This window comes from Schistocerca serialis, chromosome 6, assembly GCF_023864345.2.
Source record: "Schistocerca serialis cubense isolate TAMUIC-IGC-003099 chromosome 6, iqSchSeri2.2, whole genome shotgun sequence".
Classification (NCBI taxonomy): Eukaryota; Metazoa; Arthropoda; class Insecta; order Orthoptera; family Acrididae; genus Schistocerca; species Schistocerca serialis.
The window spans coordinates 655,190,494-655,213,312 of record NC_064643.1 but is presented as its reverse complement, the minus strand read 5'-3'; the positions used below and the strand labels follow the sequence as shown (position 1 = coordinate 655,213,312).

Here is a 22,819-nt window from a genome sequence, read left to right as displayed (position 1 = left end):
ACCCACTGTAGTCCTTGTAGAGATAATGGTATTGATGGATCATCAAAGTAAGTAGGCTGTTTATGTTTTCTCTATGTAAGTAGGCTGTTTATGTTTTCTCTATGTAAGTAGGCTGTTTAGGTTTTTTATTGGTAACGCCACCTCTGTATGACAATCACTGGCTGTGCTGTGGGCAGTCTGTGTCTGCTTTGCATTGTTGTAATACTCGCCATTGTAGTGTTAGGCAGCTGGCTGTGAACAGCGCGTAGCGTTGCGCAGTTGGAGGTGAGCCGCAAGCAGTGATGGATGTGGGGAGAGAGATGGCGAAGTTTTGCAATTTGTCATGAACTGATATATATATATTATGACTTGTGATGATATTAAGGTAAATACATTGTTTGTTCTCTATTAATATCTTTCATTTGCTAACTATCCCTATCAGTAGTTAGTGCCTTCAGTAGTTTGAATCTTTTATTTAGCTGGCAGTAGTGGCGCTCGCTGTATTGCAGTAGCTTGAGCAGCGAAGATTTTTGTGAGGTAAGTGATTTGTGAAAGGTATAGTTTAATGTTAGTCAGGGCCATTCTTTTGTAGGGATTATTGAAAGTCAGATTGCGTTGCGCTAACAAAATATTGTGTGTCAGTTTAAGCACAGTCATGTATAATTGTTCAAAGGGGACGTTTCATATGGCGTCTGTGTAGGGCCATGTTTTTACCTACAGTGTCACCTGGCTGAATGTGTATAAGGCTCTGTGGCATCACTCAAACACAGCCAAATTGTCACACTAGCTGTGCATCTCTAACAAAGTTGACGTATGTCCTCACCTCGGTGCCGGTTAAAACGATTTCGCCCCCGGGTGGGCTCGAACCACCAACCTTTCGGTTAACAGCCGAACGCGCTAGCCGATTGCGCCACGGAGGCCTTGACTTTGGCTCCCTTGCGCTCTGTATATCAACGCGAGTGGTAGCATTTGCTTACGCCTCTTCACATGGATAACGTGCATGCACACTGTAGCGAGGCTCGTAAACGAATGACATCGCCAAGCATGACATTATACTACAAAATGCATACAAACCAATGTTCTGCCTATGAATTCAGAAAACCTCTGAGGCCAGTAGAATACTTGTCATAGGTTGTAGAACATCCCTTTCATTCAGTGTACTGCCATGTGTTAGATGTTGCTCGAGATAGCTCCGCTCCTTGCAGGAAGGTGTAAAAAATGAATGCCTTCTGTGAGGTTCGAACTCACGACCCCTGGTTTACGAGAACAGTGCTCTACCACTGAGCTAAGAAGGCGGCAGCTTAGCGTTTGTGAGCTATCCCCAAATTGTTACTTCATCATACTGAATCTTGCAGCCCTCGACCAGATATCGGATTTGGCACACAGCTGCTGCTGGGGTTGTCCAAATTGCCGTTTTCCAAATCTCTTGAATGTTTCGCCCTTACGATCGACGACGAGCTTCGGGCCAGCAAAAGTTTGCGGTCTGCGCAATCCTGACCTAGTGCACAGCTTGTGGGATAGCGTGGCTCGACTGCGAAATGCGCCTTTCGGCTCCTCTCTCTGGCTACAGTATGCTGTTGTCCACAGTGACGCTGGCGTTGCCCATGGGGCTTCATGTAAGGCGACTGCACGTCGCTCGGCCAACAGCGGCCTACTGCAGACCGACACTTAAAAGACACCAAATACAAATCGACATCGAGAGACAGGCCCTGTCATATGGCACTCGCGACGTATACGCTGAAATTGAATGTAAAGAATACGTCTTTTGTGGTGGGCGTCACTCTACTGCAGTGTCACACATGACGAATAAAAAGGAAATCAGCAGAACGTCTGTGTAGGGCCATGTTTTTACCTACAGTGTCACCTGGCTGAATGTGTATAAGGCTCTGTGGCATCACTCAAACACAGCCAAATTGTCACACTAGCTGTGCATCTCTAACAAAGTTGACGTATGTCCTCACCTCGGTGCCGGTTAAAACGATTTCGCCCCTGGGTGGGCTCGAACCACCAACCTTTCGGTTAACAGCCGAACGCGCTAGCCGATTGCGCCACGGAGGCCTTGACTTTGGCTCCCTTGCGCTCTGTATATCAACGCGAGTGGTAGCATTTGCTTACGCCTCTTCACATGGATAACGTGCATGCACACTGTAGCGAGGCTCGTAAACGAATGACATCGCCAAGCATGACATTATACTACAAAATGCATACAAACCAATGTTCTGCCTATGAATTCAGAAAACCTCTGAGGCCAGTAGAATACTTGTCATAGGTTGTAGAACATCCCTTTCATTCAGTGTACTGCCATGTGTTAGATGTTGCTCGAGATAGCTCCGCTCCTTGCAGGAAGGTGTAAAAAATGAATGCCTTCTGTGAGGTTCGAACTCACGACCCCTGGTTTACGAGACCAGTGCTCTACCACTGAGCTAAGAAGACGGCAGCTTAGCTTTTGTGAGCTATACCCAAATTGTTACTTCATCATACTGAATCTTGCAGCCCTCGACCAGATATCGGATTTGGCACACAGCTGCTGCTGGGGTTGTCCAAATTGCCGTTTTCCTAATCTCTTGAATGTTTCGCCCTTACGATCGACGACGAGCTTCGGGCCAGCAAAAGTTTGCGGTCTGCGCAATCCTGACCTAGTGCACAGCTTGTGGGATAGCGTGGCTCGACTGCGAAATGCGCCTTTCGGCTCCTCTCTCTGGCTACAGTATGCTGTTGTCCACAGTGGCGCTGGCGTTGCCCATGGGGCTTCATGTAAGGCGACTGCACGTCGCTCGGCCAACAGCGGCCTACTGCAGACCGACACTTAAGAGACACCAAATACAAATCGACATCGAGAGACAGGCCCTGTCATATGGCACTCGCGACGTATACGCTGAAATTGAATGTAAAGAATACGTCTTTTGTGGTGGGCGTCACTCTACTGCAGTGTCACACATGACGAATAAAAAGGAAAACAGCAGAACGTTGAAACGTCCCCTTTGAACAATTATACAGGACTGTGCTTAAACTGACACACAATATTTTTAGCGCAACGCAATCTGACTTTCAAAAATCCCTACAAAAGAATGGCCCTGACTAACATTAAACTATACCTTTCACAAATCACTAAATCACTTACCTCACAATAATCTTCGTTTCTCCCACTACTGCAATACAGCAAGCGCCACTACTGCCAGCTAAATAAAAGATTCAAACTACTAAGGGCACTAACTACTGATAGGGATAGTTAGCAAATGAAAGATATTAATAGAGAACAAACAATGTATTTACCTTGATATCATCATATATAAATATAGCAGTTCATGACAAATTTCAAAAACTCCGCCATCTCTCTCCCCACATCCACCACTGCTGGCGGCTCACCTCCAACTGCGCAACGCTACGCGCTGTTCACATCCAGCTGCCGCTGCCCAACACTACAATGGCGAGTATTACAACAATGCAAAGCAGCCACAGACTGCACACAGCACAGCCAGTGATTTTCATATAGAGGTGGCGTTACTAATAAAAATCCTAAACAGCCTACTTACATAGAGAAAACATAAACAGCCTACTTACATAGAGAAAACATAAACAGCCTACTTACATAGCCCCCATGCTCCCCACAAAAATTTTTACAAATTGGATGGGGCAGTGGCCAATACAGATTTGAAAAAATTTTTCATAATTACAATAACAAAGAAATCAAATGCTCACACTTATTGATATTATGTTGGTCAAAAGCTAAAATTGTCTCACAGTCCATAAAGACAGTCCTAATCGTACATCATAACAGTAATTACAGGTTTTTTTTCACAAAGTCTCATTAGTAAAAGAAATTGCACACAGAAGTAGTGGATTTCCATGCAGTCTTGAAGAAGTAGTGTTGTCCTTCCAACGGAAAGACAGTGCTGACTCTTGACATGCTGACAGATAACGGGCCACAACAGAGCAAACCCACAGCAGAGTCAGTCGTAGTTTGGAAGAATATTGGTAGGTAGGTCATCACAGAGCAGACCCACTGTAGTCCTGGTAGAGAGTATGGTATTGGTGGGCCACCAGAGGTGCAGACCCACTGTAGTCCTTGTAGAGATAATGGTATTGATGGATCATCAAAGTAAGTAGGCTGTTTATGTTTTCTCTATGTAAGTAGGCTGTTTATGTTTTCTCTATGTAAGTAGGCTGTTTAGGTTTTTTATTGGTAACGCCACCTCTGTATGACAATCACTGGCTGTGCTGTGGGCAGTCTGTGTCTGCTTTGCATTGTTGTAATACTCGCCATTGTAGTGTTAGGCAGCTGGCTGTGAACAGCGCGTAGCGTTGCGCAGTTGGAGGTGAGCCGCAAGCAGTGATGGATGTGGGGAGAGAGATGGCGAAGTTTTGCAATTTGTCATGAACTGATATATATATATTATGACTTGTGATGATATTAAGGTAAATACATTGTTTGTTCTCTATTAATATCTTTCATTTGCTAACTATCCCTATCAGTAGTTAGTGCCTTCAGTAGTTTGAATCTTTTATTTAGCTGGCAGTAGTGGCGCTCGCTGTATTGCAGTAGCTTGAGCAGCGAAGATTTTTGTGAGGTAAGTGATTTGTGAAAGGTATAGTTTAATGTTAGTCAGGGCCATTCTTTTGTAGGGATTATTGAAAGTCAGATTGCGTTGCGCTAACAAAATATTGTGTGTCAGTTTAAGCACAGTCATGTATAATTGTTCAAAGGGGACGTTTCATATGGCGTCTGTGTAGGGCCATGTTTTTACCTACAGTGTCACCTGGCTGAATGTGTATAAGGCTCTGTGGCATCACTCAAACACAGCCAAATTGTCACACTAGCTGTGCATCTCTAACAAAGTTGACGTATGTCCTCACCTCGGTGCCGGTTAAAACGATTTCGCCCCCGGGTGGGCTCGAACCACCAACCTTTCGGTTAACAGCCGAACGCGCTAGCCGATTGCGCCATGGAGGCCTTGACTTTGGCTCCCTTGCGCTCTGTATATCAACGCGAGTGGTAGCATTTGCTTACGCCTCTTCACATGGATAACGTGCATGCACACTGTAGCGAGGCTCGTAAACGAATGACATCGCCAAGCATGACATTATACTACAAAATGCATACAAACCAATGTTCTGCCTATGAATTCAGAAAACCTCTGAGGCCAGTAGAATACTTGTCATAGGTTGTAGAACATCCCTTTCATTCAGTGTACTGCCATGTGTTAGATGTTGCTCGAGATAGCTCCGCTCCTTGCAGGAAGGTGTAAAAAATGAATGCCTTCTGTGAGGTTCGAACTCACGACCCCTGGTTTACGAGACCAGTGCTCTACCACTGAGCTAAGAAGGCGGCAGCTTAGCTTTTGTGAGCTATACCCAAATTGTTACTTCATCATACTGAATCTTGCAGCCCTCGACCAGATATCGGATTTGGCACACAGCTGCTGCTGGGGTTGTCCAAATTGCCGTTTTCCAAATCTCTTGAATGTTTCGCCCTTACGATCGACGACGAGCTTCGGGCCAGCAAAAGTTTGCGGTCTGCGCAATCCTGACCTAGTGCACAGCTTGTGGGATAGCGTGGCTCGACTGCGAAATGCGCCTTTCGGCTCCTCTCTCTGGCTACAGTATGCTGTTGTCCACAGTGGCGCTGGCGTTGCCCATGGGGCTTCATGTAAGGCGACTGCACGTCGCTCGGCCAACAGCGGCCTACTGCAGACCGACACTTAAGAGACACCAAATACAAATCGACATCGAGAGACAGGCCCTGTCATATGGCACTCGCGACGTATACGCTGAAATTGAATGTAAAGAATACGTCTTTTGTGGTGGGCGTCACTCTACTGCAGTGTCACACATGACGAATAAAAAGGAAAACAGCAGAACGTTGAAACGTCCCCTTTGAACAATTGTACAGGACTGTGCTTAAACTGACACACAATATTTTTAGCGCAACGCAATCTGACTTTCAAAAATCCCTACAAAAGAATGGCCCTGACTAACATTAAACTATACCTTTCACAAATCACTAAATCACTTACCTCACAATAATCTTCGTTTCTCCCACTACTGCAATACAGCAAGCGCCACTACTGCCAGCTAAATAAAAGATTCAAACTACTAAGGGCACTAACTACTGATAGGGATAGTTAGCAAATGAAAGATATTAATAGAGAACAAACAATGTATTTACCTTGATATCATCATATATAAATATAGCAGTTCATGACAAATTTCAAAAACTCCGCCATCTCTCTCCCCACATCCACCACTGCTGGCGGCTCACCTCCAACTGCGCAACGCTACGCGCTGTTCACATCCAGCTGCCGCTGCCCAACACTACAATGGCGAGTATTACAACAATGCAAAGCAGCCACAGACTGCACACAGCACAGCCAGTGATTTTCATATAGAGGTGGCGTTACTAATAAAAATCCTAAACAGCCTACTTACATAGAGAAAACATAAACAGCCTACTTACATAGAGAAAACATAAACAGCCTACTTACATAGCCCCCATGCTCCCCACAAAAATTTTTACAAATTGGATGGGGCAGTGGCCAATACAGATTTGAAAAAATTTTTCATAATTACAATAACAAAGAAATCAAATGCTCACACTTATTGATATTATGTTGGTCAAAAGCTAAAATTGTCTCACAGTCCATAAAGACAGTCCTAATCGTACATCATAACAGTAATTACAGGTTTTTTTTCACAAAGTCTCATTAGTAAAAGAAATTGCACACAGAAGTAGTGGATTTCCATGCAGTCTTGAAGAAGTAGTGTTGTCCTTCCAACGGAAAGACAGTGCTGACTCTTGACATGCTGACAGATAACGGGCCACAACAGAGCAAACCCACAGCAGAGTCAGTCGTAGTTTGGAAGAATATTGGTAGGTAGGTCATCACAGAGCAGACCCACTGTAGTCCTGGTAGAGAGTATGGTATTGGTGGGCCACCAGAGGTGCAGACCCACTGTAGTCCTTGTAGAGATAATGGTATTGATGGATCATCAAAGTAAGTAGGCTGTTTATGTTTTCTCTATGTAAGTAGGCTGTTTATGTTTTCTCTATGTAAGTAGGCTGTTTAGGTTTTTTATTGGTAACGCCACCTCTGTATGACAATCACTGGCTGTGCTGTGGGCAGTCTGTGTCTGCTTTGCATTGTTGTAATACTCGCCATTGTAGTGTTAGGCAGCTGGCTGTGAACAGCGCGTAGCGTTGCGCAGTTGGAGGTGAGCCGCAAGCAGTGATGGATGTGGGGAGAGAGATGGCGAAGTTTTGCAATTTGTCATGAACTGATATATATATATTATGACTTGTGATGATATTAAGGTAAATACATTGTTTGTTCTCTATTAATATCTTTCATTTGCTAACTATCCCTATCAGTAGTTAGTGCCTTCAGTAGTTTGAATCTTTTATTTAGCTGGCAGTAGTGGCGCTCGCTGTATTGCAGTAGCTTGAGCAGCGAAGATTTTTGTGAGGTAAGTGATTTGTGAAAGGTATAGTTTAATGTTAGTCAGGGCCATTCTTTTGTAGGGATTATTGAAAGTCAGATTGCGTTGCGCTAACAAAATATTGTGTGTCAGTTTAAGCACAGTCATGTATAATTGTTCAAAGGGGACGTTTCATATGGCGTCTGTGTAGGGCCATGTTTTTACCTACAGTGTCACCTGGCTGAATGTGTATAAGGCTCTGTGGCATCACTCAAACACAGCCAAATTGTCACACTAGCTGTGCATCTCTAACAAAGTTGACGTATGTCCTCACCTCGGTGCCGGTTAAAACGATTTCGCCCCCGGGTGGGCTCGAACCACCAACCTTTCGGTTAACAGCCGAACGCGCTAGCCGATTGCGCCACGGAGGCCTTGACTTTGGCTCCCTTGCGCTCTGTATATCAACGCGAGTGGTAGCATTTGCTTACGCCTCTTCACATGGATAACGTGCATGCACACTGTAGCGAGGCTCGTAAACGAATGACATCGCCAAGCATGACATTATACTACAAAATGCATACAAACCAATGTTCTGCCTATGAATTCAGAAAACCTCTGAGGCCAGTAGAATACTTGTCATAGGTTGTAGAACATCCCTTTCATTCAGTGTACTGCCATGCGTTAGATGTTGCTCGAGATAGCTCCGCTCCTTGCAGGAAGGTGTAAAAAATGAATGCCTTCTGTGAGGTTCGAACTCACGACCCCTGGTTTACGAGACCAGTGCTCTACCACTGAGCTAAGAAGGCGGCAGCTTAGCTTTTGTGAGCTATACCCAAATTGTTACTTCATCATACTGAATCTTGCAGCCCTCGACCAGATATCGGATTTGGCACACAGCTGCTGCTGGGGTTGTCCACATTGCCGTTTTCCAAATCTCTTGAATGTTTCGCCCTTACGATCGACGACGAGCTTCGGGCCAGCAAAAGTTTGCGGTCTGCGCAATCCTGACCTAGTGCACAGCTTGTGGGATAGCGTGGCTCGACTGCGAAATGCGCCTTTCGGCTCCTCTCTCTGGCTACAGTATGCTGTTGTCCACAGTGGCGCTGGCGTTGCCCATGGGGCTTCATGTAAGGCGACTGCACGTCGCTCGGCCAACAGCGGCCTACTGCAGACCGACACTTAAGAGACACCAAATACAAATCGACATCGAGAGACAGGCCCTGTCATATGGCACTCGCGACGTATACGCTGAAATTGAATGTAAAGAATACGTCTTTTGTGGTGGGCGTCACTCTACTGCAGTGTCACACATGACGAATAAAAAGGAAAACAGCAGAACGTCTGTGTAGGGCCATGTTTTTACCTACAGTGTCACCTGGCTGAATGTGTATAAGGCTCTGTGGCATCACTCAAACACAGCCAAATTGTCACACTAGCTGTGCATCTCTAACAAAGTTGACGTATGTCCTCACCTCGGTGCCGGTTAAAACGATTTCGCCCCCGTGTGGGCTCGAACCACCAACCCTTCGGTTAACAGCCGAACGCGCTAGCCGATTGCGCCACGGAGGCCTTGACTTTGGCTCCCCTGCGCTCTGTATATCAACGCGAGTGGTAGCATTTGCTTACGCCTCTTCACATGGATAACGTGCATGCACACTGTAGCGAGGCTCGTAAACGAATGACATCGCCAAGCATGACATTATACTACAAAATGCATACAAACCAATGTTCTGCCTATGAATTCAGAAAACCTCTGAGGCCAGTAGAATACTTGTCATAGGTTGTAGAACATCCCTTTCATTCAGTGTACTGCCATGTGTTAGATGTTGCTCGAGATAGCTCCGCTCCTTGCAGGAAGGTGTAAAAAATGAATGCCTTCTGTGAGGTTCGAACTCACGACCCCTGGTTTACGAGACCAGTGCTCTACCACTGAGCTAAGAAGGCGGCAGCTTAGCTTTTCTGAGCTATCCCCAATTTGTTACTTCATCATACTGAATCTTGCAGCCCTCGACCAGATATCGGATTTGGCACACAGCTGCTGCTGGGGTTGTCCAAATTGCCGTTTTCCAAATCTCTTGAATGTTTCGCCCTTACGATCGACGACGAGCTTCGGGCCAGCAAAAGTTTGCGGTCTGCGCAATCCTGACCTAGTGCACAGCTTGTGGGATAGCGTGGCTCGACTGCGAAATGCGCCTTTCGGCTCCTCTCTCTGGCTACAGTATGCTGTTGTCCACAGTGGCGCTGGCGTTGCCCATGGGGCTTCATGTAAGGCGACTGCACGTCGCTCGGCCAACAGCGGCCTACTGCAGACCGACACTTAAGAGACACCAAATACAAATCGACATCGAGAGACAGGCCCTGTCATATGGCACTCGCGACGTATACGCTGAAATTGAATGTAAAGAATACGTCTTTTGTGGTGGGCGTCACTCTACTGCAGTGTCACACATGACGAATAAAAAGGAAAACAGCAGAACGTCTGTGTAGGGCCATGTTTTTACCTACAGTGTCACCTGGCTGAATGTGTATAAGGCTCTGTGGCATCACTCAAACACAGCCAAATTGTCACACTAGCTGTGCATCTCTAACAAAGTTGACGTATGTCCTCACCTCGGTGCCGGTTAAAACGATTTCGCCCCCGGGTGGGCTCGAACCACCAACCTTTCGGTTAACAGCCGAACGCGCTAGCCGATTGCGCCACGGAGGCCTTGACTTTGGCTCCCTTGCGCTCTGTATATCAACGCGAGTGGTAGCATTTGCTTACGCCTCTTCACATGGATAACGTGCATGCACACTGTAGCGAGGCTCGTAAACGAATGACATCGCCAAGTAGTACATTATACTACAAAATGCATACAAACCAATGTTCTGCCTATGAATTCAGAAAACCTCTGAGGCCAGTAGAATACTTGTCATAGGTTGTAGAACATCCCTTTCATTCAGTGTACTGCCATGTGTTAGATGTTGCTCGAGATAGCTCCGCTCCTTGCAGGAAGGTGTAAAAAATGAATGCCTTCTGTGAGGTTCGAACTCACGACCTCTGGTTTACGAGACCAGTGCTCTACCACTGAGCTAAGAAGGCGGCAGCTTAGCGTTTGTGAGCTATCCCCAAATTGTTACTTCATCATACTGAATCTTGCAGCCCTCGACCAGATATCGGATTTGGCACACAGCTGCTGCTGGGGTTGTCCAAATTGCCGTTTTCCAAATCTCTTGAATGTTTCGCCCTTACGATCGACGACGAGCGTCGGCCCACCAAAAGTTTGCGGTCTGCTCAATCCTGACCTAGTGCACAGCTTGTGGGATAGCGTGGCTCGACTGCGAAATGCGCCTTTCGGCTCCTCTCTCTGGCTACAGTGCGCTGTTGTCCACAGTGGCACTGGCGTTGCCCATGGGGCTTCATGTAAGGCGACTGCACGTCGCTCGGCCAACAGCGGCCTACTGCAGACCGACACTTAAGACACACCAAATACAAATCGACATCGAGAGACAGGCCCTGTCATGTGGCACTCGCGACGTATACGCTGAAATTGAATGTAAAGAATACGTCTTTTGTGGTGGGCGTCACTCTACTGCAGTGTCACACATGACGAATAAAAAGGAAAACAGCAGAACGTCTGTGTAGGGCCATGTTTTTACCTACAGTGTCACTTGGCTGAATGTGTATAAGGCTCTGTGGCATCACTCAAACACAGCCAAATTGTCACACTAGCTGTGCATCTCTAACAAAGTCGACGTATGTCCTCACCTCGGTGCCGGTTAAAACGATTTCGCCCCCGGGTGGGCTCGAACCACCAACCTTTCGGTTAACAGCCGAACGTGCTAGCCGATTGCGCCACGGAGGCCTTGACTTTGGCTCCCTTGCGCTCTGTATATCAACGCGAGTGGTAGCATTTGCTTACGCCTCTTCACATGGATAACGTGCATGCACACTGTAGCGAGGCTCGTAAACGAATGACATCGCCAAGCATGACATTATACTACAAAATGCATACAAACCAATGTTCTGCCTATGAATTCAGAAAACCTCTGAGGCCAGTAGAATACTTGTCATAGGTTGTAGAACATCCCTTTCATTCAGTGTACTGCCATGCGTTAGATGTTGCTCGAGATAGCTCCGCTCCTTGCAGGAAGGTGTAAAAAATGAATGCCTTCTGTGAGGTTCGAACTCACGACCCCTGGTTTACGAGACCAGTGCTCTACCACTGAGCTAAGAAGGCGGCAGCTTAGCTTTTGTGAGCTATACCCAAATTGTTACTTCATCATACTGAATCTTGCAGCCCTCGACCAGATATCGGATTTGGCACACAGCTGCTGCTGGGGTTGTCCACATTGCCGTTTTCCAAATCTCTTGAATGTTTCGCCCTTACGATCGACGACGAGCTTCGGGCCAGCAAAAGTTTGCGGTCTGCGCAATCCTGACCTAGTGCACAGCTTGTGGGATAGCGTGGCTCGACTGCGAAATGCGCCTTTCGGCTCCTCTCTCTGGCTACAGTATGCTGTTGTCCACAGTGGCGCTGGCGTTGCCCATGGGGCTTCATGTAAGGCGACTGCACGTCGCTCGGCCAACAGCGGCCTACTGCAGACCGACACTTAAGAGACACCAAATACAAATCGACATCGAGAGACAGGCCCTGTCATATGGCACTCGCGACGTATACGCTGAAATTGAATGTAAAGAATACGTCTTTTGTGGTGGGCGTCACTCTACTGCAGTGTCACACATGACGAATAAAAAGGAAAACAGCAGAACGTCTGTGTAGGGCCATGTTTTTACCTACAGTGTCACCTGGCTGAATGTGTATAAGGCTCTGTGGCATCACTCAAACACAGCCAAATTGTCACACTAGCTGTGCATCTCTAACAAAGTTGACGTATGTCCTCACCTCGGTGCCGGTTAAAACGATTTCGCCCCCGTGTGGGCTCGAACCACCAACCCTTCGGTTAACAGCCGAACGCGCTAGCCGATTGCGCCACGGAGGCCTTGACTTTGGCTCCCCTGCGCTCTGTATATCAACGCGAGTGGTAGCATTTGCTTACGCCTCTTCACATGGATAACGTGCATGCACACTGTAGCGAGGCTCGTAAACGAATGACATCGCCAAGCATGACATTATACTACAAAATGCATACAAACCAATGTTCTGCCTATGAATTCAGAAAACCTCTGAGGCCAGTAGAATACTTGTCATAGGTTGTAGAACATCCCTTTCATTCAGTGTACTGCCATGTGTTAGATGTTGCTCGAGATAGCTCCGCTCCTTGCAGGAAGGTGTAAAAAATGAATGCCTTCTGTGAGGTTCGAACTCACGACCCCTGGTTTACGAGACCAGTGCTCTACCACTGAGCTAAGAAGGCGGCAGCTTAGCTTTTCTGAGCTATCCCCAATTTGTTACTTCATCATACTGAATCTTGCAGCCCTCGACCAGATATCGGATTTGGCACACAGCTGCTGCTGGGGTTGTCCAAATTGCCGTTTTCCAAATCTCTTGAATGTTTCGCCCTTACGATCGACGACGAGCTTCGGGCCAGCAAAAGTTTGCGGTCTGCGCAATCCTGACCTAGTGCACAGCTTGTGGGATAGCGTGGCTCGACTGCGAAATGCGCCTTTCGGCTCCTCTCTCTGGCTACAGTATGCTGTTGTCCACAGTGGCGCTGGCGTTGCCCATGGGGCTTCATGTAAGGCGACTGCACGTCGCTCGGCCAACAGCGGCCTACTGCAGACCGACACTTAAGAGACACCAAATACAAATCGACATCGAGAGACAGGCCCTGTCATATGGCACTCGCGACGTATACGCTGAAATTGAATGTAAAGAATACGTCTTTTGTGGTGGGCGTCACTCTACTGCAGTGTCACACATGACGAATAAAAAGGAAAACAGCAGAACGTCTGTGTAGGGCCATGTTTTTACCTACAGTGTCACCTGGCTGAATGTGTATAAGGCTCTGTGGCATCACTCAAACACAGCCAAATTGTCACACTAGCTGTGCATCTCTAACAAAGTTGACGTATGTCCTCACCTCGGTGCCGGTTAAAACGATTTCGCCCCCGGGTGGGCTCGAACCACCAACCTTTCGGTTAACAGCCGAACGCGCTAGCCGATTGCGCCACGGAGGCCTTGACTTTGGCTCCCTTGCGCTCTGTATATCAACGCGAGTGGTAGCATTTGCTTACGCCTCTTCACATGGATAACGTGCATGCACACTGTAGCGAGGCTCGTAAACGAATGACATCGCCAAGTAGTACATTATACTACAAAATGCATACAAACCAATGTTCTGCCTATGAATTCAGAAAACCTCTGAGGCCAGTAGAATACTTGTCATAGGTTGTAGAACATCCCTTTCATTCAGTGTACTGCCATGTGTTAGATGTTGCTCGAGATAGCTCCGCTCCTTGCAGGAAGGTGTAAAAAATGAATGCCTTCTGTGAGGTTCGAACTCACGACCTCTGGTTTACGAGACCAGTGCTCTACCACTGAGCTAAGAAGGCGGCAGCTTAGCGTTTGTGAGCTATCCCCAAATTGTTACTTCATCATACTGAATCTTGCAGCCCTCGACCAGATATCGGATTTGGCACACAGCTGCTGCTGGGGTTGTCCAAATTGCCGTTTTCCAAATCTCTTGAATGTTTCGCCCTTACGATCGACGACGAGCGTCGGCCCACCAAAAGTTTGCGGTCTGCTCAATCCTGACCTAGTGCACAGCTTGTGGGATAGCGTGGCTCGACTGCGAAATGCGCCTTTCGGCTCCTCTCTCTGGCTACAGTGCGCTGTTGTCCACAGTGGCACTGGCGTTGCCCATGGGGCTTCATGTAAGGCGACTGCACGTCGCTCGGCCAACAGCGGCCTACTGCAGACCGACACTTAAGACACACCAAATACAAATCGACATCGAGAGACAGGCCCTGTCATGTGGCACTCGCGACGTATACGCTGAAATTGAATGTAAAGAATACGTCTTTTGTGGTGGGCGTCACTCTACTGCAGTGTCACACATGACGAATAAAAAGGAAAACAGCAGAACGTCTGTGTAGGGCCATGTTTTTACCTACAGTGTCACTTGGCTGAATGTGTATAAGGCTCTGTGGCATCACTCAAACACAGCCAAATTGTCACACTAGCTGTGCATCTCTAACAAAGTCGACGTATGTCCTCACCTCGGTGCCGGTTAAAACGATTTCGCCCCCGGGTGGGCTCGAACCACCAACCTTTCGGTTAACAGCCGAACGTGCTAGCCGATTGCGCCACGGAGGCCTTGACTTTGGCTCCCTTGCGCTCTGTATATCAACGCGAGTGGTAGCATTTGCTTACGCCTCTTCACATGGATAACGTGCATGCACACTGTAGCGAGGCTCGTAAACGAATGACATCGCCAAGCATGACATTATACTACAAAATGCATACAAACCAATGTTCTGCCTATGAATTCAGAAAACCTCTGAGGCCAGTAGAATACTTGTCATAGGTTGTAGAACATCCCTTTCATTCAGTGTACTGCCATGCGTTAGATGTTGCTCGAGATAGCTCCGCTCCTTGCAGGAAGGTGTAAAAAATGAATGCCTTCTGTGAGGTTCGAACTCACGACCCCTGGTTTACGAGACCAGTGCTCTACCACTGAGCTAAGAAGGCGGCAGCTTAGCTTTTGTGAGCTATACCCAAATTGTTACTTCATCATACTGAATCTTGCAGCCCTCGACCAGATATCGGATTTGGCACACAGCTGCTGCTGGGGTTGTCCACATTGCCGTTTTCCAAATCTCTTGAATGTTTCGCCCTTACGATCGACGACGAGCTTCGGGCCAGCAAAAGTTTGCGGTCTGCGCAATCCTGACCTAGTGCACAGCTTGTGGGATAGCGTGGCTCGACTGCGAAATGCGCCTTTCGGCTCCTCTCTCTGGCTACAGTATGCTGTTGTCCACAGTGGCGCTGGCGTTGCCCATGGGGCTTCATGTAAGGCGACTGCACGTCGCTCGGCCAACAGCGGCCTACTGCAGACCGACACTTAAGAGACACCAAATACAAATCGACATCGAGAGACAGGCCCTGTCATATGGCACTCGCGACGTATACGCTGAAATTGAATGTAAAGAATACGTCTTTTGTGGTGGGCGTCACTCTACTGCAGTGTCACACATGACGAATAAAAAGGAAAACAGCAGAACGTCTGTGTAGGGCCATGTTTTTACCTACAGTGTCACCTGGCTGAATGTGTATAAGGCTCTGTGGCATCACTCAAACACAGCCAAATTGTCACACTAGCTGTGCATCTCTAACAAAGTTGACGTATGTCCTCACCTCGGTGCCGGTTAAAACGATTTCGCCCCCGTGTGGGCTCGAACCACCAACCCTTCGGTTAACAGCCGAACGCGCTAGCCGATTGCGCCACGGAGGCCTTGACTTTGGCTCCCCTGCGCTCTGTATATCAACGCGAGTGGTAGCATTTGCTTACGCCTCTTCACATGGATAACGTGCATGCACACTGTAGCGAGGCTCGTAAACGAATGACATCGCCAAGCATGACATTATACTACAAAATGCATACAAACCAATGTTCTGCCTATGAATTCAGAAAACCTCTGAGGCCAGTAGAATACTTGTCATAGGTTGTAGAACATCCCTTTCATTCAGTGTACTGCCATGTGTTAGATGTTGCTCGAGATAGCTCCGCTCCTTGCAGGAAGGTGTAAAAAATGAATGCCTTCTGTGAGGTTCGAACTCACGACCCCTGGTTTACGAGACCAGTGCTCTACCACTGAGCTAAGAAGGCGGCAGCTTAGCTTTTCTGAGCTATCCCCAATTTGTTACTTCATCATACTGAATCTTGCAGCCCTCGACCAGATATCGGATTTGGCACACAGCTGCTGCTGGGGTTGTCCAAATTGCCGTTTTCCAAATCTCTTGAATGTTTCGCCCTTACGATCGACGACGAGCTTCGGGCCAGCAAAAGTTTGCGGTCTGCGCAATCCTGACCTAGTGCACAGCTTGTGGGATAGCGTGGCTCGACTGCGAAATGCGCCTTTCGGCTCCTCTCTCTGGCTACAGTATGCTGTTGTCCACAGTGGCGCTGGCGTTGCCCATGGGGCTTCATGTAAGGCGACTGCACGTCGCTCGGCCAACAGCGGCCTACTGCAGACCGACACTTAAGAGACACCAAATACAAATCGACATCGAGAGACAGGCCCTGTCATATGGCACTCGCGACGTATACGCTGAAATTGAATGTAAAGAATACGTCTTTTGTGGTGGGCGTCACTCTACTGCAGTGTCACACATGACGAATAAAAAGGAAAACAGCAGAACGTCTGTGTAGGGCCATGTTTTTACCTACAGTGTCACCTGGCTGAATGTGTATAAGGCTCTGTGGCATCACTCAAACACAGCCAAATTGTCACACTAGCTGTGCATCTCTAACAAAGTTGACGTATGTCCTCACCTCGGTGCCGGTTAAAACGATTTCGCCCCCGGGTGGGCTCGAACCACCAACCTTTCGGTTAACAGCCGAACGCGCTAGCCGATTGCGCCACGGAGGCCTTGACTTTGGCTCCCTTGCGCTCTGTATATCAACGCGAGTGGTAGCATTTGCTTACGCCTCTTCACATGGATAACGTGCATGCACACTGTAGCGAGGCTCGTAAACGAATGACATCGCCAAGTAGTACATTATACTACAAAATGCATACAAACCAATGTTCTGCCTATGAATTCAGAAAACCTCTGAGGCCAGTAGAATACTTGTCATAGGTTGTAGAACATCCCTTTCATTCAGTGTACTGCCATGTGTTAGATGTTGCTCGAGATAGCTCCGCTCCTTGCAGGAAGGTGTAAAAAATGAATGCCTTCTGTGAGGTTCGAACTCACGACCTCTGGTTTACGAGACCAGTGCTCTACCACTGAGCTAAGAAGGCGGCAGCTTAGCGTTTGTGAGCTATCCCCAAATTGTTACTTCATCATACTGAATCTTGCAGCCCTCGACCAGATATCGGATTTGGCACACAGCTGCTGCTGGGGTTGTCCAAATTGCCGTTTTCCAAATCTCTTGAATGTTTCGCCCTTACGATCGACGACGAGCTTCGGGCCAGCAAAAGTTTGCGGTCTGCGCAATCCTGACCTAGTGCACAGCTTGTGGGATAGCGTGGCTCGACTGCGAAATGCGCCTTTCGGCTCCTCTCTCTGGCTACAGTATGCTGTTGTCCACAGTGGCGCTGGCGTTGCCCATGGGGCTTCATGTAAGGCGACTGCACGTCGCTCGGCCAACAGCGGCCTACTGCAGACCGACACATAAGAGACACCAAATACAAATCGACATCGAGAGACAGGCCCTGTCATATGGCACTCGCGACGTATACGCTGAAATTGAATGTAAAGAATACGTCTTTTGTGGTGGGCGTCACTCTACTGCAGTGTCACACATGACGAATAAAAAGAAAAGCAGCAGAACGTCTGTGTAGGGCCATGTTTTTACCTACAGTGTCACCTGGCTGAATGTGTATAAGGCTCTGTGGCATCACTCAATCACAGCCAAATTGTCACACTAGCTGTGCATCTCTAACAAAGTTGACGTATGTCCTCACCTCGGTGCCGGTTAAAACGATTTCGCCCCCGGGTGGGCTCGAACCACCAACCTTTCGGTTTACAGCCGAACGCGCTAGCCGATTGCGCCACGGAGGCCTTGACTTTGGCTCCCTTGCGCTCTGTATATCAACGCGAGTGGTAGCATTTGCTTACGGCTCTTCACATGGATAACGTGCATGCACACTGTAGCGAGGCTCGTAAACGAATGACATCGCCAAGCATGACATTATACTACAAAATGCATACAAACCAATGTTCTGCCTATGAATTCAGAAAACCTCTGAGGCCAGTAGAATACTTGTCATAGGTTGTAGAACATCCCTTTCATTCAGTGTACTGCCATGTGTTAGATGTTGCTCGAGATAGCTCCGCTCCTTGCAGGAAGGTGTAAAAAATGAATGCCTTCTGTGAGGTTCGAACTCACGACCCCTGGTTTACGAGACCAGTGCTCTACCACTGAGCTAAGAAGGCGGCAGCTTAGCTTTTGTGAGCTATCCCCAAATTGTTACTTCATCATACTGAATCTTGCAGCCCTCGACCAGATATCGGATTTGGCACACAGCTGCTGCTGGGGTTGTCCAAATTGCCGTTTTCCAAATCTCTTGAATGTTTCGCCCTTACGATCGACGACGAGCTTCGGGCCAGCAAAAGTTTGCGGTCTGCGCAATCCTGACCTAGTGCACAGCTTGTGGGATAGCGTGGCTCGACTGCGAAATGCGCCTTTCGGCTCCTCTCTCTGGCTACAGTATGCTGTTGTCCACAGTGGCGCTGGCGTTGCCCATGGGGCTTCATGTAAGGCGACTGCACGTCGCTCGGCCAACAGCGGCCTACTGCAGACCGACACTTAAGAGACACCAAATACAAATCGACATCGAGAGACAGGCCCTGTCATATGGCACTCGCGACGTATACGCTGAAATTGAATGTAAAGAATACGTCTTTTGTGGTGGGCGTCACTCTACTGCAGTGTCACACATGACGAATAAAAAGGAAAACAGCAGAACGTCTGTGTAGGGCCATGTTTTTACCTACAGTGTCACCTGGCTGAATGTGTATAAGGCTCTGTGGCATCACTCAAACACAGCCAAATTGTCACACTAGCTGTGCATCTCTAACAAAGTTGACGTATGTCCTCACCTCGGTGCCGGTTAAAACGATTTCGCCCCCGTGTGGGCTCGAACCACCAACCCTTCGGTTAACAGCCGAACGCGCTAGCCGATTGCGCCACGGAGGCCTTGACTTTGGCTCCCCTGCGCTCTGTATATCAACGCGAGTGGTAGCATTTGCTTACGCCTCTTCACATGGATAACGTGCATGCACACTGTAGCGAGGCTCGTAAACGAATGACATCGCCAAGCATGACATTATACTACAAAATGCATACAAACCAATGTTCTGCCTATGAATTCAGAAAACCTCTGAGGCCAGTAGAATACTTGTCATAGGTTGTAGAACATCCCTTTCATTCAGTGTACTGCCATGTGTTAGATGTTGCTCGAGATAGCTCCGCTCCTTGCAGGAAGGTGTAAAAAATGAATGCCTTCTGTGAGGTTCGAACTCACGACCCCTGGTTTACGAGACCAGTGCTCTACCACTGAGCTAAGAAGGCGGCAGCTTAGCTTTTCTGAGCTATCCCCAATTTGTTACTTCATCATACTGAATCTTGCAGCCCTCGACCAGATATCGGATTTGGCACACAGCTGCTGCTGGGGTTGTCCAAATTGCCGTTTTCCAAATCTCTTGAATGTTTCGCCCTTACGATCGACGACGAGCTTCGGGCCAGCAAAAGTTTGCGGTCTGCGCAATCCTGACCTAGTGCACAGCTTGTGGGATAGCGTGGCTCGACTGCGAAATGCGCCTTTCGGCTCCTCTCTCTGGCTACAGTATGCTGTTGTCCACAGTGGCGCTGGCGTTGCCCATGGGGCTTCATGTAAGGCGACTGCACGTCGCTCGGCCAACAGCGGCCTACTGCAGACCGACACTTAAGAGACACCAAATACAAATCGACATCGAGAGACAGGCCCTGTCATATGGCACTCGCGACGTATACGCTGAAATTGAATGTAAAGAATACGTCTTTTGTGGTGGGCGTCACTCTACTGCAGTGTCACACATGACGAATAAAAAGGAAAACAGCAGAACGTCTGTGTAGGGCCATGTTTTTACCTACAGTGTCACCTGGCTGAATGTGTATAAGGCTCTGTGGCATCACTCAAACACAGCCAAATTGTCACACTAGCTGTGCATCTCTAACAAAGTTGACGTATGTCCTCACCTCGGTGCCGGTTAAAACGATTTCGCCCCCGGGTGGGCTCGAACCACCAACCTTTCGGTTAACAGCCGAACGCGCTAGCCGATTGCGCCACGGAGGCCTTGACTTTGGCTCCCTTGCGCTCTGTATATCAACGCGAGTGGTAGCATTTGCTTACGCCTCTTCACATGGATAACGTGCATGCACACTGTAGCGAGGCTCGTAAACGAATGACATCGCCAAGCATGACATTATACTACAAAATGCATACAAACCAATGTTCTGCCTATGAATTCAGAAAACCTCTGAGGCCAGTAGAATACTTGTCATAGGTTGTAGAACATCCCTTTCATTCAGTGTACTGCCATGTGTTAGATGTTGCTCGAGATAGCTCCGCTCCTTGCAGGAAGGTGTAAAAAATGAATGCCTTCTGTGAGGTTCGAACTCACGACCCCTGGTTTACGAGACCAGTGCTCTACCACTGAGCTAAGAAGGCGGCAGCTTAGCTTTTGTGAGCTATCCCCAATTTGTTACTTCATCAAACTGAATCTTGCAGCCCTCGACCAGATATCGGATTTGGCACACAGCTGCTGCTGGGGTTGTCCAAATTGCCGTTTTCCAAATCTCTTGAATGTTTCGCCCTTACGATCGACGACGAGCTTCGGGCCAGCAAAAGTTTGCGGTCTGCGCAATCCTGACCTAGTGCACAGCTTGTGGGATAGCGTGGCTCGACTGCGAAATGCGCCTTTCGGCTCCTCTCTCTGGCTACAGTATGCTGTTGTCCACAGTGGCGCTGGCGTTGCCCATGGGGCTTCATGTAAGGCGACTGCACGTCGCTCGGCCAACAGCGGCCTACTGCAGACCGACACTTAAGAGACACCAAATACAAATCGACATCGAGAGACAGGCCCTGTCATATGGCACTCGCGACGTATACGCTGAAATTGAATGTAAAGAATACGTCTTTTGTGGTGGGCGTCACTCTACTGCAGTGTCACACATGACGAATAAAAAGGAAAACAGCAGAACGTCTGTGTAGGGCCATGTTTTTACCTACAGTGTCACCTGGCTGAATGTGTATAAGGCTCTGTGGCATCACTCAAACACAGCCAAATTGTCACACTAGCTGTGCATCTCTAACAAAGTTGACGTATGTCCTCACCTCGGTGCCGGTTAAAACGATTTCGCCCCCGGGTGGGCTCGAACCACCAACCTTTCGGTTAACAGCCGAACGCGCTAGCCGATTGCGCCACGGAGGCCTTGACTTTGGCACCCTTGCGCTCTGTATATCAACGCGAGTGGTAGCATTTGCTTACGCCTCTTCACATGGATAACGTGCATGCACACTGTAGCGAGGCTCGTAAACGAATGACATCGCCAAGCATGACATTGTACTACAAAATGCATACAAACCAATGTTCTGCCTATGAATTCAGAAAACCTCTGAGGCCAGTAGAATACTTGTCATAGGTTGTAGAACATCCCTTTCATTCAGTGTACTGCCATGTGTTAGATGTTGCTCGAGATAGCTCCGCTCCTTGCAGGAAGGTGTAAAAAATGAATGCCTTCTGTGAGGTTCGAACTCACGACCCCTGGTTTACGAGACCAGTGCTCTACCACTGAGCTAAGAAGGCGGCAGCTTAGCTTTTGTGAGCTATCCCCAATTTGTTACTTCATCAAACTGAATCTTGCAGCCCTCGACCAGATATCGGATTTGGCACACAGCTGCTGCTGGGGTTGTCCAAATTGCCGTTTTCCAAATCTCTTGAATGTTTCGCCCTTACGATCGACGACGAGCTTCGGGCCAGCAAAAGTTTGCGGTCTGCGCAATCCTGACCTAGTGCACAGCTTGTGGGATAGCGTGGCTCGACTGCGAAATGCGCCTTTCGGCTCCTCTCTCTGGCTACAGTATGCTGTTGTCCACAGTGGCGCTGGCGTTGCCCATGGGGCTTCATGTAAGGCGACTGCACGTCGCTCGGCCAACAGCGGCCTACTGCAGACCGACACTTAAGAGACACCAAATACAAATCGACATCGAGAGACAGGCCCTGTCATATGGCACTCGCGACGTATACGCTGAAATTGAATGTAAAGAATACGTCTTTTGTGGTGGGCGTCACTCTACTGCAGTGTCACACATGACGAATAAAAAGGAAAACAGCAGAACGTCTGTGTAGGGCCATGTTTTTACCTACAGTGTAACCTGGCTGAATGTGTATAAGGCTCTGTGGCATCACTCAAACACAGCCAAATTGTCACACTAGCTGTGCATCTCTAACAAAGTTGACGTATGTCCTCACCTCGGTGCCGGTTAAAACGATTTCGCCGCCGGGTGGGCTCGAACCACCAACCTTTCGGTTAACAGCCGAACGCGCTAGCCGATTGCGCCACGGAGGCCTTGACTTTGGCTCCCTTGCGCTCTGTATATCAACGCGAGTGGTAGCATTTGCTTACGCCTCTTCACATGGATAACGTGCATGCACACTGTAGCGAGGCTCGTAAACGAATGACATCGCCAAGCATGACATTATACTACAAAATGCATACAAACCAATGTTCTGCCTATGAATTCAGAAAACCTCTGAGGCCAGTAGAATAC

The 22,819-nt window shown here is 48.2% G+C and overlaps 33 non-coding genes across 33 annotated transcripts; all 33 read right to left on the bottom strand.

Moving 5' to 3' along the window:
• Positions 1-825: 825 nt before the first annotated feature.
• On the bottom strand, positions 826-899 carry Trnan-guu (transfer RNA asparagine (anticodon GUU)). Its single transcript has one exon. It is a non-coding gene; the product is annotated as a tRNA-Asn (tRNA).
• Positions 900-1,202: 303 nt separating this feature from the next.
• Positions 1,203-1,274, bottom strand: Trnat-cgu (transfer RNA threonine (anticodon CGU)). Its single transcript has one exon. It is a non-coding gene; the product is annotated as a tRNA-Thr (tRNA).
• A 689-nt stretch (positions 1,275-1,963) lies between these two features.
• On the bottom strand, positions 1,964-2,037 carry Trnan-guu (transfer RNA asparagine (anticodon GUU)). The gene has a single exon. It is a non-coding gene; the product is annotated as a tRNA-Asn (tRNA).
• A 303-nt stretch (positions 2,038-2,340) lies between these two features.
• On the bottom strand, positions 2,341-2,412 carry Trnat-cgu (transfer RNA threonine (anticodon CGU)). The gene has a single exon. It is a non-coding gene; the product is annotated as a tRNA-Thr (tRNA).
• A 2,444-nt stretch (positions 2,413-4,856) lies between these two features.
• Positions 4,857-4,930, bottom strand: Trnan-guu (transfer RNA asparagine (anticodon GUU)). The gene has a single exon. It is a non-coding gene; the product is annotated as a tRNA-Asn (tRNA).
• A 303-nt stretch (positions 4,931-5,233) lies between these two features.
• Trnat-cgu (transfer RNA threonine (anticodon CGU)) lies at positions 5,234-5,305 on the bottom strand. The gene has a single exon. It is a non-coding gene; the product is annotated as a tRNA-Thr (tRNA).
• Positions 5,306-7,749: 2,444 nt separating this feature from the next.
• Trnan-guu (transfer RNA asparagine (anticodon GUU)) lies at positions 7,750-7,823 on the bottom strand. The gene has a single exon. It is a non-coding gene; the product is annotated as a tRNA-Asn (tRNA).
• A 303-nt stretch (positions 7,824-8,126) lies between these two features.
• Positions 8,127-8,198, bottom strand: Trnat-cgu (transfer RNA threonine (anticodon CGU)). Its single transcript has one exon. It is a non-coding gene; the product is annotated as a tRNA-Thr (tRNA).
• A 689-nt stretch (positions 8,199-8,887) lies between these two features.
• Trnan-guu (transfer RNA asparagine (anticodon GUU)) lies at positions 8,888-8,961 on the bottom strand. Its single transcript has one exon. It is a non-coding gene; the product is annotated as a tRNA-Asn (tRNA).
• A 303-nt stretch (positions 8,962-9,264) lies between these two features.
• On the bottom strand, positions 9,265-9,336 carry Trnat-cgu (transfer RNA threonine (anticodon CGU)). The gene has a single exon. It is a non-coding gene; the product is annotated as a tRNA-Thr (tRNA).
• A 689-nt stretch (positions 9,337-10,025) lies between these two features.
• On the bottom strand, positions 10,026-10,099 carry Trnan-guu (transfer RNA asparagine (anticodon GUU)). Its single transcript has one exon. It is a non-coding gene; the product is annotated as a tRNA-Asn (tRNA).
• A 303-nt stretch (positions 10,100-10,402) lies between these two features.
• Trnat-cgu (transfer RNA threonine (anticodon CGU)) lies at positions 10,403-10,474 on the bottom strand. The gene has a single exon. It is a non-coding gene; the product is annotated as a tRNA-Thr (tRNA).
• Positions 10,475-11,163: 689 nt separating this feature from the next.
• Positions 11,164-11,237, bottom strand: Trnan-guu (transfer RNA asparagine (anticodon GUU)). Its single transcript has one exon. It is a non-coding gene; the product is annotated as a tRNA-Asn (tRNA).
• Positions 11,238-11,540: 303 nt separating this feature from the next.
• Trnat-cgu (transfer RNA threonine (anticodon CGU)) lies at positions 11,541-11,612 on the bottom strand. Its single transcript has one exon. It is a non-coding gene; the product is annotated as a tRNA-Thr (tRNA).
• Positions 11,613-12,301: 689 nt separating this feature from the next.
• Trnan-guu (transfer RNA asparagine (anticodon GUU)) lies at positions 12,302-12,375 on the bottom strand. The gene has a single exon. It is a non-coding gene; the product is annotated as a tRNA-Asn (tRNA).
• Positions 12,376-12,678: 303 nt separating this feature from the next.
• Trnat-cgu (transfer RNA threonine (anticodon CGU)) lies at positions 12,679-12,750 on the bottom strand. Its single transcript has one exon. It is a non-coding gene; the product is annotated as a tRNA-Thr (tRNA).
• A 689-nt stretch (positions 12,751-13,439) lies between these two features.
• Positions 13,440-13,513, bottom strand: Trnan-guu (transfer RNA asparagine (anticodon GUU)). Its single transcript has one exon. It is a non-coding gene; the product is annotated as a tRNA-Asn (tRNA).
• Positions 13,514-13,816: 303 nt separating this feature from the next.
• Positions 13,817-13,888, bottom strand: Trnat-cgu (transfer RNA threonine (anticodon CGU)). Its single transcript has one exon. It is a non-coding gene; the product is annotated as a tRNA-Thr (tRNA).
• A 689-nt stretch (positions 13,889-14,577) lies between these two features.
• On the bottom strand, positions 14,578-14,651 carry Trnan-guu (transfer RNA asparagine (anticodon GUU)). Its single transcript has one exon. It is a non-coding gene; the product is annotated as a tRNA-Asn (tRNA).
• Positions 14,652-14,954: 303 nt separating this feature from the next.
• Positions 14,955-15,026, bottom strand: Trnat-cgu (transfer RNA threonine (anticodon CGU)). The gene has a single exon. It is a non-coding gene; the product is annotated as a tRNA-Thr (tRNA).
• Positions 15,027-15,715: 689 nt separating this feature from the next.
• Trnan-guu (transfer RNA asparagine (anticodon GUU)) lies at positions 15,716-15,789 on the bottom strand. The gene has a single exon. It is a non-coding gene; the product is annotated as a tRNA-Asn (tRNA).
• A 303-nt stretch (positions 15,790-16,092) lies between these two features.
• Trnat-cgu (transfer RNA threonine (anticodon CGU)) lies at positions 16,093-16,164 on the bottom strand. Its single transcript has one exon. It is a non-coding gene; the product is annotated as a tRNA-Thr (tRNA).
• Positions 16,165-16,853: 689 nt separating this feature from the next.
• Trnan-guu (transfer RNA asparagine (anticodon GUU)) lies at positions 16,854-16,927 on the bottom strand. The gene has a single exon. It is a non-coding gene; the product is annotated as a tRNA-Asn (tRNA).
• Positions 16,928-17,230: 303 nt separating this feature from the next.
• Positions 17,231-17,302, bottom strand: Trnat-cgu (transfer RNA threonine (anticodon CGU)). The gene has a single exon. It is a non-coding gene; the product is annotated as a tRNA-Thr (tRNA).
• Positions 17,303-17,991: 689 nt separating this feature from the next.
• Positions 17,992-18,065, bottom strand: Trnay-gua (transfer RNA tyrosine (anticodon GUA)). The gene has a single exon. It is a non-coding gene; the product is annotated as a tRNA-Tyr (tRNA).
• A 303-nt stretch (positions 18,066-18,368) lies between these two features.
• Trnat-cgu (transfer RNA threonine (anticodon CGU)) lies at positions 18,369-18,440 on the bottom strand. Its single transcript has one exon. It is a non-coding gene; the product is annotated as a tRNA-Thr (tRNA).
• A 689-nt stretch (positions 18,441-19,129) lies between these two features.
• Trnan-guu (transfer RNA asparagine (anticodon GUU)) lies at positions 19,130-19,203 on the bottom strand. The gene has a single exon. It is a non-coding gene; the product is annotated as a tRNA-Asn (tRNA).
• Positions 19,204-19,506: 303 nt separating this feature from the next.
• Trnat-cgu (transfer RNA threonine (anticodon CGU)) lies at positions 19,507-19,578 on the bottom strand. The gene has a single exon. It is a non-coding gene; the product is annotated as a tRNA-Thr (tRNA).
• Positions 19,579-20,267: 689 nt separating this feature from the next.
• On the bottom strand, positions 20,268-20,341 carry Trnan-guu (transfer RNA asparagine (anticodon GUU)). The gene has a single exon. It is a non-coding gene; the product is annotated as a tRNA-Asn (tRNA).
• A 303-nt stretch (positions 20,342-20,644) lies between these two features.
• On the bottom strand, positions 20,645-20,716 carry Trnat-cgu (transfer RNA threonine (anticodon CGU)). The gene has a single exon. It is a non-coding gene; the product is annotated as a tRNA-Thr (tRNA).
• A 689-nt stretch (positions 20,717-21,405) lies between these two features.
• Positions 21,406-21,479, bottom strand: Trnan-guu (transfer RNA asparagine (anticodon GUU)). Its single transcript has one exon. It is a non-coding gene; the product is annotated as a tRNA-Asn (tRNA).
• A 303-nt stretch (positions 21,480-21,782) lies between these two features.
• Positions 21,783-21,854, bottom strand: Trnat-cgu (transfer RNA threonine (anticodon CGU)). Its single transcript has one exon. It is a non-coding gene; the product is annotated as a tRNA-Thr (tRNA).
• A 689-nt stretch (positions 21,855-22,543) lies between these two features.
• Positions 22,544-22,617, bottom strand: Trnan-guu (transfer RNA asparagine (anticodon GUU)). Its single transcript has one exon. It is a non-coding gene; the product is annotated as a tRNA-Asn (tRNA).
• Between the last annotated feature and the right edge of the window lie 202 nt (positions 22,618-22,819).